Here is a 16,911-nt window from a genome sequence, read left to right on the forward strand (position 1 = left end):
ATATATATATATATATACAGTGTATATATATTTAATAACAGGGATATACTGCACAACTTCCCTGGCCACGTAACGCTAAAAGAAGCTGTTTTTACAACAGCAACACAACATTAAAGCCCTACTGAACTCTTGCTAGTTATTACTGTAATGCAGTCAGGCAGCCTTTTACTTTTCACTGCTGAGTGCTGTAACAAAGCTTAAAATAAGGGAGTCAGACTACGGCTCTTTCACACATAGCAGCAGCCTCCAGCAGTCTGACCTCAACACTGCTCTAACCAAAAGCTCTCTTGCTCCCTGAGCAGCACCGTTGATTCAAGCAGTATTAAGGGAGGTGTAGGCCGGGCTCCTCCTTTGTGTTAGAGAGACCTGTAGTACAACTCTAGGTTTTTTTAACCCTTGCTGCAGAACATAGTAATTAAAAAAAGTAAAAGAGAACCATATTTAGTACTACATATATGCAGCTTTACTTCATACCAGTAATAAATAGTGATATTATCATATTACAATTGCACTTTAAATCTTAATCCCCCATAGAGTACTGTTCTGTCCTCCTGGGGAATAGTCCATTTCAGCACACAGCCTACAACATCTGCAGTTTCACCTGCACTGGCCTTTGCTGGCAAGAACAAATTCAAGAGAGACCATTGCAGTATGACCCTTGCTGTCTATTTTTTATTGTTTTCTTTATTAACAATTCAAATTATAAATTGATGTATTCAATGTAGTCAGTGTATGGCAGGTCTCACTTTTCACATCTATAGAGTATATGTACTGTATATGCAGGGTCCAAATAATGCCCATAAAACACCTATAGCTGTTGCATTATTTTCTGATGGAAAACGCTATTGAAATCTCAATATAAATAGCTAAATATACTTTTGAAACAATATATAGTTATTGGTTTATCTGCCACAGGAATTGTATTTTTGTACAACCAGTTTGTGATTTACACATCTCAGTCAAATTAGCATAATGGTGACCAAAAACAAAGTAAAACTGAACTAGGGAACCAGGAAACAGTAGACTGATCTTTCTGCCTGTACAGTGAAAAATCTGGCCACACACATTACAATCTAATAGCACAATCTCCGTGCAATCTGCTTTAAAATGGCTGTACACTATACAATCTGATTGTACAATTTCCTTCAGACGTACCAAAACTGTGTAACATGGGGACAAACTTAAAGTATTAGTAAACTCTCAAACTGTATTTCAATAATTAATCCAGATCAATATATATTATCCATTGAAGTATTTCTTTACATTTTTGCCCAAGCAGTTACAGTCATCATGTTTCAGAACACTTGGCTCTAACTCTCTCAGCTCGGCTTCCCTCAACTTCCTGTCCAGTACAAGTTCACAAGGGACAGTACAGTCTCCAGCAGCTGTGCCTTTACATTATACTACAATAATGTTCTTCCATGGGTTTCCTCCGGGTACTCCCTTTTCATCCCACACTCCAAAGACAAGTTGTAAGGTTAATTGGCTCCTGTCTAAATTGGCCCTGTATGTGTGTACAATAGAGACCTTAGATTATAAGCTCCTTTAAGGCATACATAAATAAATCAACTTTTCAAGGTACTCCTTAGGCACAATTAACATTTTTAAGCTTTCCCTATAACATAGAAAATCTTCTCTTTTTGAGCTTGGTTCCTCTTAATAGTGCTTTCCCTTTTTGTCCTTTGTCCAGAGCAATGTTTTGGAACGCTATACCTGGATCTGTGTACCTAATCTGTTATCTGTTTTGCGTTATCCTTAAAGTGTATTTCCACTTTCGCAACAAAATGTGGATAACACATATCTTATTTTTGTTACATGTTCCCATTCAGATAGCATAAGCTAAAAAAAAGTAAAAATGCTTCTTGCAGTTTAAATTGTTTTATAAAACATCTAAAAGGTAAGATTTTTCTTTTAAGTTATTTTTTTCAGTATGTTGTGTGAATAGCAGCACATAACAAACATATAGAGGGGTTTTCCAAAATTTGATTACAAAAGTGGAAATACACTTTAATGATACCTTGGTGCTTCTTTTGACCTGATCTGAGGATTCTTGACTTCTGTATTCTTATTATTAACTAATTTTGTCTACTGCTTACTTATACATAAACTGTATCTTGCACTGTATAACTCTTTTTTGATCATAATTACAATTTCTGTCCATGTTCTTTTTGTAAATTGATCCCATACATTGATTAAAGGAGAATTATGAGGCAAGTGAAAATCACTCAGCCTCATAATCTGAGCCGACCTGTGACAATGAAACTGTCACAGGTCGGCTCAGTAGATCGGGAAGCGAGCACACACATACCGTCGCTCGCTCACTTCTCGATCTAACCCTGCAGAGAGCCGTGACTGTCACTCACGGCTCCCTGCAGGGATTCCCCCCCCTCCCCTGTCCGATCCTCCATCGCTGACTGGCGGACCGGACGGGAGAGGGGGCGGGTACAGATGGCTCTGCCTCTAGATAGGCAGAGCCAGCTGTCACTCACGCAGCTGGGTGGATCCAGACAGCATTGTCAGGATCCGTTCCGGCTGCGGCATCTCAGTATACCGCGAGTCCTCCCGTTACCCTTAGGAGAACTATGGGGAAAAGCCCTAACCCCATATTTCTCCTTTTAATGCTCTGCTTTTCTATTCCCTCTCATCATCTAAGTCCTGACATTTACACTTAGTTGCTGGAGGAGGTAAAACAAGCAATATATACTGGGGGACAACTGAGTACTGACAAACACAAGAATTTAAATAATTGGTTGTTTAGTAACTTCCTTTTGGACTATTTTTATGATGGCCATCAATTAATTCAAAAATAAACTAACTAGATGTTATGGAATGGAATCTCTAAAGCTTAGGAAAATTCAAACAGCGTAGGCTGATGCTGAAAAATTACTACACTGGTATATTCAGTGTTTAATCTTAACTTTTACATCTATAATAAACAGATATAAACAAATGAATATAGCATTGCGCTATTCTTTAAGAAACGGCAATAGAGATAGATCTACATAAACTGTTGCTTCTAGGCAGATGCAAAAAAAATATTGTTTGTAAATATGATGCGCTACAGTAAACTTTATGTAGGATGCTTAAGAATGTAGTCACTTATATAGGGAAACAAAGTAATATAGTCAAATCCCGAAAAGCTATTCATGCAGATAATAGAATGGGTCACATACACTGGAGAGAAGAGGAATGTTGTATAATACACAAAATAATACTTTTTACTCCAGAGTTACCCTACCAAGCCCTAATAAAACATGTCCAGCAATACAGTAAAGCTGTATTGTATAGAGTACAGAGTACTGTATCTGTGTTACTCTTTATATTACTTTCCAAGTGCCAAAGTAGACATGGCATATCAGGTACAAGTTGTGATCAGCCCAGTTCCCTCCCAGAAATAGGCCTTGCCCTGCCGTTACTGGCCACTGAGGCTCTGGCATTGAATACTGAATGGCAGTACCAGAGTTTTGGTCCAGAAAGAGAAACGCTTAGCGTTGTCTTGGGCACAGGTCAAGGCCCATGATCCAGGGGCCAACTGAGCAAAACTTATTTCAATATTTACAGAGGTACCACATAGTGACTTTGCTGATGAGAGAAAACAAACATTGCTCAACCTCTCTGAAAGATTACCTTTAAATAGTTCTAAAAGTGTCCAAGGAGCCCCAGAATCCATGACAGTCAATCATGCAAATTCCAACACATCCTGGAGTTGTTGAATACTGAGCAGATCTTCCCCTTCCTGTCTTCCATTCATTCATTTTGGCCTATCCTTAAGAAGGATGGCCTCACTGACCAATAAGGATGCATTGGAGGTGATGTGAGGCAGGCCAGCTCTGCACATCACAAAGTATATAAATTTGGAGCTTGTTGAGTGCTCATGAAGCTAAATAAAGGTATGGACAGACACCTCTAGGTGACTACATTTTATTCCCATAGCCACTTTAGAAACTTTTAAAAACTGAGTGATAGGTGTACTATATATAGCTTGCTAAAAACTTTAAACATAAAGGACAATATATAATTTGAAAATGAAATCCCTGTTAAAGACTGCTTTAACCAGAATATAATCATTTTCCACTTCCCTCAGCGGAATAATTTCAATTTCTACATGTCATGGAAATATAAATTAATATGGTGCCTGTATTTTCCAGTAAATTAAATCCTGATGTGCTCACGTTATGTGGGAAGTTTACTAGAAGAGTAATATTTGCAATGTCCAAGCAAATCTATTTTTATTTCAAGCAGTTTGGGTGTAATATATTAACAAAGATGCAATGCAGGGCTACAAGACAAATTGTGAATACATTGCTACAAAGAAAGATTCCCTGTAGGGAATATTTTGTTTGAAGCACTTTTAATATTTCCTGAAGTTGATTGTCTCCGGAATTTTTTAAATTTCATTAATATACTTTGGGGACTGGAAACATTTAATTTTGTTCATATGGGCTACACATAGGACCCTTAGGAACAGAAGTTAATCAGTTTACTAAAAACTGATTAGAAAGTAACTCCATACCATGTTGTTAAGAAATCATCCAAATAAGAAGAATGTGCATTTGACAGCCTTGTTTAGGATAATGGACTAGCAGAATGTTCTGGGAGGGGTATGCCCATGGGGCAGGATTTTTTTTCGGAGTTGACACTAAATCCCCTCTTCCTGATTTCTGACAGCTCGGGAGGAAACTACTGACAGATCTGAAGCTCAGCACAAATTGAGCATTTCGTGGGCTTTAAGTGAGAGATTGTAATAGCTTCCAGAGTATGGACTTGTTCGATGGCTGCAAAAGTTATATGCCATGGATTCTTAGAATGGTTGCTAAAAGACCAGAAAGGCCAGACCAAAAATGTTTATGAATCATTTCTTTCTCCAGATAAATTATTTTCACCCCACATTTTCTCCTTAATATGTATTTAAACTCTCCCAACAACTTTTTCTGATATTTTCTATGTTTCAATATGTTAAATATACAATTAAAAGCTTTTTTTATATATCTGTTTGACAACTGCAAAAAAAATGTTGATCATGTCAGAAATTGAAAGCTGAGTCTTGTGCACACTTCTAGTATTATCTCAAGAAGTCCTCCTGGGTGCTATCTTGGGACTACACAATGATAAGTCTCTATATTGAGAAGAATAACATAAGGGAATGGTTTGAGTAGCCTAGCAAAAAAAAAACCCACTGGGCAGGGTTGACACCATTCCGCCCACAAATACTATGTGTTAGCAGCCCACAACAGGACTTAAAAGATGAGTATATTTCTAGCAGATCAAGAGTTATATCTTTTTCCTTGCAGGGTCTTTAACCATTTTACTGTCACCGATGTAAGGTTCAATTGGCAACAGAGCTACTCACAGCAGACCAGCTCAGAAAACCTAAAGCTGGCCATACACCTATAGATTTTCTGCAGATTTTCTATTGTCAGATGGAAAAAGTGCAACAGATTCCTCCATCTACGCTAAACTGTATGGATGGAGGAATCACCCACTGGGCCCAGCTTCAGTATCTTGCTAGTCGGCCCCACTGGCTCTCAAAACAATCTGATTGAATGCAGGCTATGTGACCATAAGTTAAGGCTTAGGGTCACTATGGAGACCTTGAGCTTATAGCAGAGCCATAGCTGAGATTCTGCCAGTTTATGAATGACCATGATCAGCAGCTCACAGGCTGCCAATTACTACCATTCACAAAAAAATGAAGGTGCCTCCTTCCTCTGCTGTCCACCCTCTGCTGCCTCATTGTCTTCTCCCACAATGTCTCCTCCACTCCCCGATATTTGCTTCGCTCCAATGCCTCCTCCGATGTCCCAAAGCCTTTTCCACATTGCTCAGAGGGTTTCTAAGTCAACTTTTGTTGGGCGATGAGGTGCCAGCAAAGGCCAAATTTGAGCTGTGAATGGCTAACTTAAGGAGGAGGTGGTCACATGTTATCAGTAAGGATGGGGCTGCATTAAAAGGAAGTTGCCAGGGGAAGAAGCTGATAGGAGAAAAGCAATGTAGATTTGAAGCAATGAAAAAGTATTAAAAAAGATGTTTTAAAAGATAATCAAAAATATTTCTATTCTAAACAGTATTTAGGCCTAGCCAAGACATTTTAGCCTAGCATTTAGTTATACTTTAAGGCAATAGCTGGCACTCAGTGTACAGAGCAGATCATAAGATTGTAAGAAAGCTTTTGCACTCTGCTTAACTTTGCTTTTGAAGGAGCAAGTTCCATAGCGGCCTGAAAGCACTATTTTACATGGCAGTGGTCATATCTATCTATCTATCTATCTATCTATCTATCTATCTATCTATCTATCTATCTATCTGTCTGTCTGTCTGTCTGTCTGTCTGTCTGTCTGTCTGTCTGTCTATCTATCTATCTCAGCTTTAGGTGTCATTTGGAACGACCTCAGCTTCTTATATACATTGGATACTCCAAAAGTGAGATCACCCTCCTACATTTCAAAGCTCTGTTCCTGTCCACCTGGGAGTTGTATGGCCTCTTGCCAACCTTTGCATGTTTTAGCTACAATCTCCATAATATACAATAAAAAACAAACAAGCATGGATAAAGAAACTCCCTCATAATAGGCTCAGCAGGCTTGCTGACCCAGTAGCTCAAGCACAAAAATCTTACTAACAGAGTCCTGAAGATATATACACAATTGGCAGGTGATTAAAGGAGAACTATGGGGTCAGTGTTTTTCCCCATAGTTCTCCTTGGGGTAACGGGAGGACACAAACTAGCTCGCTGTAGCTCGCGGTATACTGAGACGCCGCACCTGGAGCGGATCCCGACTTAGATGACGGGATCCGCCCAGCTGCGTGAGTGACAGCTGGCTCTGCCTATCTAGAGGCAGAGCCAGCTGTACCCGCCCCCTCCCCCGTCCGTTCCGCCAGTCAGCGCTGGCAGATCGGAGCGGGGAGAGGGGAATCCAGCCCCTCCCCCTGTCACGGCAGAGAGCCGTGACAGGATCGAGAGGTGAGGGAACCCGGTATGTTTTCCCTCACCTCCCGATCTACTGAGCCGACCTGTGACAGTCTCATTGTCACAGGTCGGCTTAGAACTATGACGTGAGTGGAAATCACTCATGTCATAGTTCTCCTTTAAATGCTCACACATCTATCAAAAAATTAAAATACTAATTATTAGTGGACTGATCCATTAATGTGATTTCTCCTCCCCTGAACACAATGCCAAACACTGCTCTGATGCAGAGTAAAAGCCCCCAAAGTCTCTAAAGAAACCATCAATTCTGAAAGTGTTGATCTCCTGTGTCATCTTTGTTTAGCGGTTCCTCCCACCAACCTACATCAGTAAAGGGCACAGTAGTGACTAAAGCTAGTCATACGCTGCTTGAATTGCTGACAAAATTTGAGATGTGACCCTGGCGGTGCCATCTGAGTACGGCCAGCTGCGTTGTTATTAGAGAACAGGTGACTGACACTTCCGGGATTGTGGGCGTCAATTTCTCTGCATCGGGGAGGTGTATGCACACCTTTCATTTCTTCTTTCCGGTGACAGATTATATTTTTTTAATTCTGTATTCAATAATTTAAAAAAAAAGAGGTACAGCCATAGGGCAGCCATAATTGCTATGTGTGAAAATATATAGCTTAGTGATAATGCTGACACTACATTCACAATGATAACAAGTTTGTGCAGAAAAGGGGGTGGCCTCTTTCATAATGATTCTTATGTTATATCAGTACAGAATGTAAGTATGCATGTAACAACAATATATATAACAGTAACAATGAGAACCAGATCACAGATGAGGGCAGCAGCATCTAGGAAGTATTTAAAAATAGCTGCTAGCTATAATGCATGGTAAAACCTTAGACATACCAGGCATATTTTTTGTTTTATTTCTGTTGTTCTATTTTTTGTGCTTTGTTTATTTTTCCAAATACCATTCTAAATATGAGCAGTGTGCTTTATTACAAATGAAAGACTAGACATAGATGCAGAATAGAAACAAAAGAGAGCGCCTCCATAGTGTAAAAATGTTATTTAATAGTAAAAACACGCAGCTCTAAGGTTGTACTTACAACAGTTCGGTACTGCACTACCATGTCATCTAAAGCTAATCATGCACCACAGACTGAATAAGAGAAATCACTCGATTCCTCCATACATGCTAAACAGCATTGATGAAGGAATCTCTGCCTGTCCACTATTTTATTCAGCCAGCCATCCCCCTAGTGGCTGTCTGAATACTCAAACAGTGCCTGCATCTGATTCAGCCAACAATTTGTCACCCATCCCTTTTGATTTTGCAATCAAATTTGTTGAACCAGTTGATGGCAGCAGGCCCACCCATGACTCGTATTTTGGACAATTCAACAGGAATCGGCCAAAATTCAAGTCATGTATGGTTAGCATAAGGGTTCCCATGTCACATATTGGTGGGAAGCCTTTCTGTTATTATTTACAGGAATTGTAGCTCCAAGATGCAGAATCTTAAAATAAAAGGGACAATTTTTTTGCTAGGAACCCTTTAAAAAAGATTTGGGGGGCTATTCACAAAGGAGCCGAAGGATCGAGCCATTGCTTCGGCTGATCCTTCGGCTCTCTTTGGCTGCTGGAGCCCTTCGGTTCAGTCGAACCGAAGGGCTGCTGTGCGGGCCATTCACTATAGCCCATACAGCTGCCGAAGGCGGCTGAGCAGCTCTGCCGAGCCGAAGTCATATGCTTCGGTTCGACTGGGCTGAAGTGTCAGCCGAAGCGGGGCGAACGGCCTGCCAAAGGGCCGGCCGTAAGCCCCACAAATGACAGATCAGCATCCCCAAATGACCTGGGGACGCTGATCTGTTTTTAAACAATAACAACTGGGCGGAGCCGGCCGGGGCACCACGGCTGGCTTTGCCCAGTTGATATATATTGGCTGGGACCTGCTAGAAGACTCTAGCAGGTGCCGGCCGATAGGAAACAGTTGGGCGGAGCTAGCTGTCACTGCTAGCTCCGCACAATTGTTTTTTTCTTTTTTTTTAAATCTAATATTTATTTACATTTTTAAAACTTTTTTTTTCTACTCGTACGATAATCGGCAGCGTGGGACCACATCTACTGTACGGTCACACGACTTTCGTCTTCCTAGCATGCTGGATATCCCGCAGAAAAACGTACGATTTTCGGCGGGTTGGTAGCGTGCTCGGAAGAGGAAAGCCGCACGGGCCGGTGTGTGCAAGCGCACACTGCCCGCTCAGCATTGCAATCATCGGCAAGCCCTCCCCTCAGCTTGCGATGATCGCAAGTACGATCTGCCTGTCCAAAATGGGCAGGTCGCACGAAATTTTAATAACCTTACAACCATCGCACAACAAAAGTTGTGCGATGGTTGTAAGGTGTATGGCCAGCATAATGCTGATCCTTGCGGGCTTTGAGGAACATAATACCACAGCTGGATCAGAGGAGGAGAGAAGTGAGCGCTGACTGCTGCAGGACCGAGGATCAGGTGTGTATATCATCTGTATTCCGGCCCCTAAACCAAAACAAGTAGTTGACCCTTGCAGTGCGCTAGACCAACTGCAAGGGTTAATAGCTCTCCAATACAGCCGGCGGCACTGCCTGCCCCTCTTCTCCGTGTGATTAGTACGCAGCCCCCGTCCTTCTCTATGGGACGTACACTGACAGGATGGATCCTGTCTGCGTCCAAGCCGGGACACCCGCGCCCGTACGGACCTGCACTTGGGTTGAGCGTAGGGCGGCGTATGGCCGCGTAGTCGCATAGAGAAGGACGGGGGCTGCGTACTAATCACACGCAGCACCTGTCCTTCCCTGGAGCTGCCCTATATGGCCGTGCACGCAGCACGGAGCTGTACGTGTTGGCCCTTTCTCGCGTGAATGAGGCCTAATGGGTAAGGTACTTGAATGCATTTTTTAAGATTTAACTCCTTAGTTTACTGTCACTTAATCTCAGCCTTTCTTAACCTGGGTGTTGTGGCACCCCGAGGTGGCTTAGAATTTTGTGGTAGTTTAGGACTGTGATGTGAAGGGGGGTTTATGACTGAGGATAAAGGGGGAACTCTAATATGAAAGAGATATGACAGTGTTCCTTCTCACTGTGTCTGTTCCTTGTCAGGAAGAGAACCTGACAGGAAGCATGTGAGCGGACTTTCTTTTACTTAGTACATATGAATTGCCTGTCACATTGGTGTAGTGAGTGGGATAGGAGCAAGGCTGCAGGGGGCACAACGCCCATAAACATGCCATGTACCTAGCAGTGAGAGGCGTCGCCCTCCCGCCGGCCTGGCCAGGTTCACTGCACCCTCCCTTGTCAGCAGCAGCACTATGCCGCCCTCTTTTCTCTGGGAGGGGTTAGTGGACAGTCCCTGCGTGAGGTAGACAGAGGAAGAGAACACCCAAGAGAGCAGCTCTCATATAAAACCCACAGGCGGAAGTTCTAAGCAGTCTTTAGCAGACAGCTCTGGCACCGGTGATCGGCACTGCACGGCACACGTCTTCTCTCAGAGGTGGGTCCGCTACACTGCTTCTACTACAAGGTGTATTTACTGAGCGAACTTCGCGCACTCTTTAGTTGTGGGATAGCTGGCCGCTTCTACATCAAGTGCTGAAATCACACTGGGCGGCTGTGTGTGCTTTGTGTACGTCTGATGTGGTCTACGTGCATTGGGGGTAATCATTGTATGGAGTGGGGGCTGATGATTGATCGGCCCCGGGGGATTGTGGGTACGGGGCAGAGGTCTCCTCTGTCTGCCTTATCACTGTCACTAATGGGAACCAGTCATTGAGATAATGGCCTGCTAATGCACAGTCTGAGGGAGTAATGACACACATGAAAACAGGGTGCAAAGTTTGTGCTTCGTGTGTACATTTACTTGAAGCCCCCAGTCACACTTGAGTGTTTTTTGTGTGTTTCTTAAAATGTTACTGTTTATAATAATAATAATAATAATAATAATAATAATAATACAGGATGTATATAGTGCCAACAGTTTTGCACAGCTTTACAATGAGGAAGACATTACAATCACAATACAACTCAAGAAATCCCATTATTTTGCAGTCTGCGTTCAATCCTGAGCACAGTGTATTTCTGGTGGGGTGTTTTTGCAGGAATAAAGGGGAATAAACCTGTGTTGTTTGTATTTCATGTACATATCTCTTATAGGAAATCATATTGCACTTTTCTGTCTGTTAGGCACCTTTCACATGGGTTAATCTGGAGAGGATCTGTGCATAGATGGATGTCACTGCTGTGACATTTGTGCTTGTCCCGTTTTTTTAAACTCTATCTTGGGCTAGAGCAAAAAACTAAAACTGGCGAGCCCCATGCTGGTTTATGGGAAGTCGGATGCAAATGGTTATGAGTCTGTTTACATCAGGGAGAAAATAAAAAGATCACTGGCACTCCAAGGTTCAAGAATGTCAAACATCCTTTATTAACACCTCAGAAATTGTGAGACCTTCTGAGATGTCAATAAAGGAGGTTTGACATTTTCTTGACCCTTGAGTGCCAGTGATCGCTCTTTATTTTCTACTGATGTAAGTGCGGTGCCATCCGCAGTCACCGTAGCACCCGCTTCCAATCAGTTTGGATCTTTCCGGTTAGGAGTGCGATGGGATATAGATGGATGTTTACATCGGGTTACCCCCATTCTAGCACAGGTCCTAAACAGTTAGTTTTTCTGGACCTGACTGGAGTCTGGTGCAAACGGACACATGTCCATTTAGGTGTCTATTTACACCTGGCTGCACATAGACTCGCATTGGGCATGAGATTGGGTCCCCCTGAAAAACCGACGGGTAGACCCGATCGGACCATCCATGTGAAAAGAGATTGAAAGGAAGGGGCTTTTTTTTTTACCTTCTCACCATAAGCTAACTAGCTATCCTAGTTGGGGATACTCCCAAGTCACCTCTACAAGTCATGGGTTCTAGGACCTCTGTTTGATGTGAAAGAGTATTAAAACCAGAGGTGACAAAACTGTATGTAATTGGGAATAAATGACTGTGAATCAAGGTGGGTGTTTCAGTACCTGTATGGATACATTTCTAATATTTCACAATACAGTATATAGAAATCGTATTTTTCTTTTCCACCTTTTGATGATTTAGGCCCCATTCACATCTTAGTGTGATGTTTTTTTTTTTTTTCATGCTCTGCCAAAGCATGACCACACTCATCATGCAGAATCCTCTTATTTTCAGTGGTGCCTGCCCACACCTGAGTGATGTGTTGCTTGAAAACGTATGTGGGTTTCTCAATGTGCAGAATTTTCAGCTCCATTTACTTCAGTGGGAGCACCTGAAAAACATGCATAACATGCATTTTTTTTGCATGATTTTGTGCATGTGAACAGTCCCAGTGACTAGCCTTTAATTGGCTAAAACAAAAATGCCCAAGTTCTTGAGTAACCATCCGAAATTGGCACAGTGGGTGCCGCTGCTGGCTCCCTTTCAGCTGGCATCCCATGATCAGCTGATTGAAGAAGCCAGTCAGAAATAGGAACTGGGCCGGCAGCCAATGAGCTTCTGACTCTGTTTGCGTGGTCTGACAGGCTGGCGGCCGCTGTCGCAATGCAAACAGCGGGGATTCCTCGATCGACACCCTTGTAGTGCGGATGGAGGAATCTGTCCTATTATTTATTTATGTATTCGTTCAGCCCATGGGTTGAACGAGAAAAATAGAGTAGTGTATGGCCAGCCTGTGCCTAGGCTGAGGTGATGTGCTTAGTCTGCTAGAGCCAGGATGAAGCATTTCTTCAGTGATGACACTGCAACATTGTAATTGTAGCAATTCCCAAAGTGAAAGGCTGCAACGGGCTGAGCTATGTGATCGTAGCCAAGAACATCTCAATCCATGAAGTAGATGCCTAAACAAAGATGGCTGCATCCTTCTGGAGATGCATTAGAAGCAGGTTACGTAATTGTCAGGGGGTGTATTGTGCTCTCTGTGAGATACATGGAAGTGTTACTCCAGCAGGCTATTGCACCAGCCCACTACCTGCTGTATTCACATCCAGTGAATACAGCTGCCTTCTGCAGAATCTTGCCAGTGGCAGCTGTCATTCCCTGGCTGAAGCTATTCAAGCGCCATGTGCTTACAATACAATTCTAAAAGGTAGGAAAAAAGTCATTTTCGGTTTCGGCATGAGAAATTCTGCTGTGGGAAGTGCGTTGCAGTGCCATTAATTTCAATGACACCCCAAGCGTGCCTACCACTCACAGTGTGATTGCCTGCACTGCCTGCCCACAATGCTGTGTGTTCCAGTGCAGTGTGATTGCAAAAAACTGTGCATGCAGTTTTATTCTGAAGTAAACTTTGTTTGCAACACTGCATTTGTATAGTTTATTTTAAATGAAGGATCACATTATTTTTTTATTAATCGAAATAATAATTGGCCAACTAATCGATTCTGAAAATAATCATTAGTTGCAGCCCTAATATCCTGTAAACCACGGGTGGGCAAACAGCAACCCTCCATCTGTGGCGAACTACAAATCACAGAATGCATCTGCCTCTGGGAGTCGTGGCTGTGAGTATTGCAATTCCTCATGGCACTTGTAGCTGCACCACAACTGGCGGGCTGGAGTTTGACTAACCCTGCAACCGATTAATCAAACTTAATAATCGGCTAACTAATCGATTTTGAAAATAATCGTTAGCTGCAGCTCTACTGCAAACCATACCGTATGTTCTGTTTACCACAGGGGCATAAGGGCCTGGTTTGCACTGCTCTGCTGTAGGTATGTGAATATGTACATGTCTTCTGCTTTAAGGGCCTGTTGACATGAGTTTCAGGTGCGGATCTGCAGACGCGGTGCTTTGTGTTTTGCCGCGTTTTTGATGTGTTCCAGTGATGCGCTCCACTTTTTTGCTGGAGTGGGGCTGTCAGTATGTTAGCTGCAGTGTTTTTGACGCGTTTTGTGTTTACGGACCGTTTCCTGACCGGACAAAATGTGACATGCAGTATTTTTCTGTCGTAACCTGAACGAACTGTACGTGAGAACTGTAGCCCATAAAACACATAGGGATACATTGGGATGCATTTTTAGCGCAGGAGCGTACGGATCAGGTCAGCACAGAAACCGGACGTAGTGTGAACAGGCCCTTGGAAAGCTATCCCTGTGCTCCAGTGTGAATTCATCTGACTTTTTGTCATAATGTATTGCTGGGAATTACTCCATACAATGTCATTTACTGCCCCGTCACAAACAGCCAGAGCTTTTCCAATGACTTCCCCTCAGACTGGCAACATTATTATTCTTTAATTGTGCTTGCAGTGCTGAGCTGGAACTTTTGTCTTTAGAAAGGAAGTTCCACACATAAGGTTGCAGGCAGCTTTGAGATATCTAGCAGAAGGGAAATGTGCGTGCTTTTTAATTGGCAGCAAAACCAGTGGGCGATGGGAAAGGAGTCAAAAGGGCAACAGACATGACAGATGAAAATTTCTTCCTTTTTTTTTTTTTTTCCCTCTCTGAAAACATTTGAGAAATGAATATTGGAATGTGGCAGGCTACAGGGACAATTCATAACAGGTGTGCCGTTTAGGCTTTTCTTTAAGTTTTTTTAGAATAAAAATATCTCTTATTTTATTTCTCACTAGCCGTTCTAACTGTACGTGTTTTGGGAACGGTATGGGAAAGAAGGAACCAGGAGACTGTGTTAGAATGCACATAACTAGAAGGCCATAAAATGCTCCAAAAGTGTCTGCCTTTGAAACTCATTTGTGTGTAACCTTTCCTTCTCTATAGTAGCACTTCTATTTTATAGCTTAACAGCCCATATAATATATGATAAATGCAGACAGAGCAGTGAAGGGCAGGTAATGGGTGTGTTTTGGTTTCATAATCCTTTGGCATGAAATGACTAGGAATGCATTATGCTAAACATTTGTTAACTCTGTCCTCGTGAAGCTATGTGATGGTGTTATTTTGCATTAATTTTTTTCCCCCAAGTTCCATTTTATGATTTGCGCTGGGCATTTGAATATACAGATCTGCAGTTGGTTTGGTTAGGAAGGTTTTTTGTTCTTGTATTGTAGGTCGAGAGAAAAACAAAATCTGCATACTTGCCAAGTCAAAACCACCTTTTTAATGTTGATATAGGTTTCATTTTACTGCTTTACTTGACAGGTGAGTCAAGCCAAAACTGTCAATTAAGTGGTGAATTCTGGAGCGTTAAAGCAGAACTCCGGTAAAAGTTTTATTAACTCTTGCAGGGGGGCTACCCCTGCATTGCAAGGGTTAAGTGCTTATTTTTGCCCAGGGTAAAAAAAAAAAAAAGAATTATACTCGCCTGATCCTCGGCGCCAACTTGCTCTCAAGCCTCTCTCACTCCTCCGCAGCAGTCTGAGGTCCCATAAATCACATTCTATACACATGTCCTATACACTGTGTACATAATGTGATGATTTATGGGACCGTAGACCGCTGAAGGGGTGAGCGACGTTCCATCGCTGCAGCATATAGAGACGGGAAGAAGGGAGCGCTGTCGCAGCCAGCTGGCTTGGAGAATCGGGTGAGTATAACTTTATTATTGACCCTAGGCAAAAATGAGCACCTAACCCTTGCCATGCAGGGGTAGCCCCACTGTAAGGGTTTCAAAAAAACGTGTGTGTATGTATGTATATAATCCTTTTTTTTTTTTACCTGGAGTTCTTTAAACCACCTGGCAGTTTCATCTCTCAAGCTGGCAATTAGAAATGAGGCTGGACTTGGTGCAAACTCAGTTTGCCCAAGTCTGCTCAAAACTCTGACTGCCACCCCTTCCTCCCAATCCATTCTGTGGTGGCTTGAGCGGGCGAATGGCTTTTGCACCAAGCCAAGCATCATCGCTCCTGGCCATACTCTGTTAAATTTCTCTCATTTAGCCCCACAGTAGAAAGTATTAGGGTTCCCCAAGCCATGCTAAACCGCGTGGATAGAGGAATCCCTGCTGCTGACTATTGTATTCAGGAACTGCTCTATTTGGTCAGTGTCCCCATCCAATGACATACTTGCACTATTTGACCGTTCACTGTTCATCAGGAATCGGTCGAAATTCAGGCTCAGTATGGTTAGCTTTAAGGACTATTTTTGGGGAGGGGGAGGTTGCTGTACTTGAGCTCCTGGGTGTCCACACTTATTGTGGTCATTTTGTTGGGTTGTAGCACACCTTGTTGCATTTTCCGCAATAAAGTATAACATTCTATCAACAGAAGGTGCTGACGGTGGGTGGGAACACCGGAAAAAATCCCAGATTGGTAGACACAGTCAGAAATTCTGGCTTCTTATTTGTCCTCTTATTGGCCAAGGAAGGCTTGGTTCATGACGGCCTTGTCCTCACAGGAGATACACTTGGCATCGTCCAGCTTTCCATTGTTCCAAACTATTCTTGCATGCTGGAAAGCCATGAATCTCTTGATGCTAAACATCTCCCGGTTTAAGTTGTTTAGACTTTTTTCTAAGTAAAACCAATCTTTGGTCTTTAAAAGCCTGAACAGACATTTGTAAATTCTTCACAGGTAAGGGAGCGCTTAAAGTTGGTCTCCAGACTGTTCTATTTTGTAGTTTTTAATAGTGTGGGAATTGTTTGGAACAGGATTGTTGTTGTGCTGCCTGTTTACCTGCTGAGGAGGTTTCTTTCATGTCCTGTCCTGGTGACCACTATAATTGGAAGAGGAAATGAGGAGGGAATCTCCCCAACAGGATATGGCAATAAAACCTGGCAGAGGTCCTAATGCTTTCAAACGCTATGTAAAACAAACATGTTTTGGCTGGAATGCCACTGTCGCATTCAATATTCTGAGTTGTGGAACACTGGCATTAAATTTAATGACCTGGCTACTGGTTTACAATTTTCTGAATATTGCAGTTGTCCTGCCCATACATATAACATTGAATATAGCAAGCTGTAGATATCTGGCACTCAAAGCAAATTTGAATGACAATAAAACTATGAAGCAAGGCTAAATTGACCCCAT

The 16,911-nt window shown here is 42.5% G+C and overlaps 1 protein-coding gene across 2 annotated transcripts in view; it reads left to right on the top strand.

Annotated features, from left to right (window-relative positions):
• The first annotated feature begins 10,312 nt into the window (after positions 1-10,312).
• The window catches only part of PDLIM5 (PDZ and LIM domain 5), a 149,905-nt gene continuing 143,306 nt past the window's right edge, over positions 10,313-16,911 (top strand). Inside the window, exon 1 of one of the 2 annotated variants that reach the window (XM_018554498.1) lies at positions 10,313-10,455. The gene's annotated coding sequence lies outside the window, so the exon portion shown is untranslated. The remainder of the gene's footprint in view (positions 10,456-16,911) is intronic. The other variant, XM_018554499.1, reaches the window with a different exon arrangement.

Source organism: Nanorana parkeri, unplaced genomic scaffold, assembly GCF_000935625.1.
Source record: "Nanorana parkeri isolate BGI_ZX_2015 unplaced genomic scaffold, ASM93562v1 scaffold162, whole genome shotgun sequence".
Lineage (NCBI taxonomy): Eukaryota > Metazoa > Chordata > Amphibia > Anura > Dicroglossidae > Nanorana > Nanorana parkeri.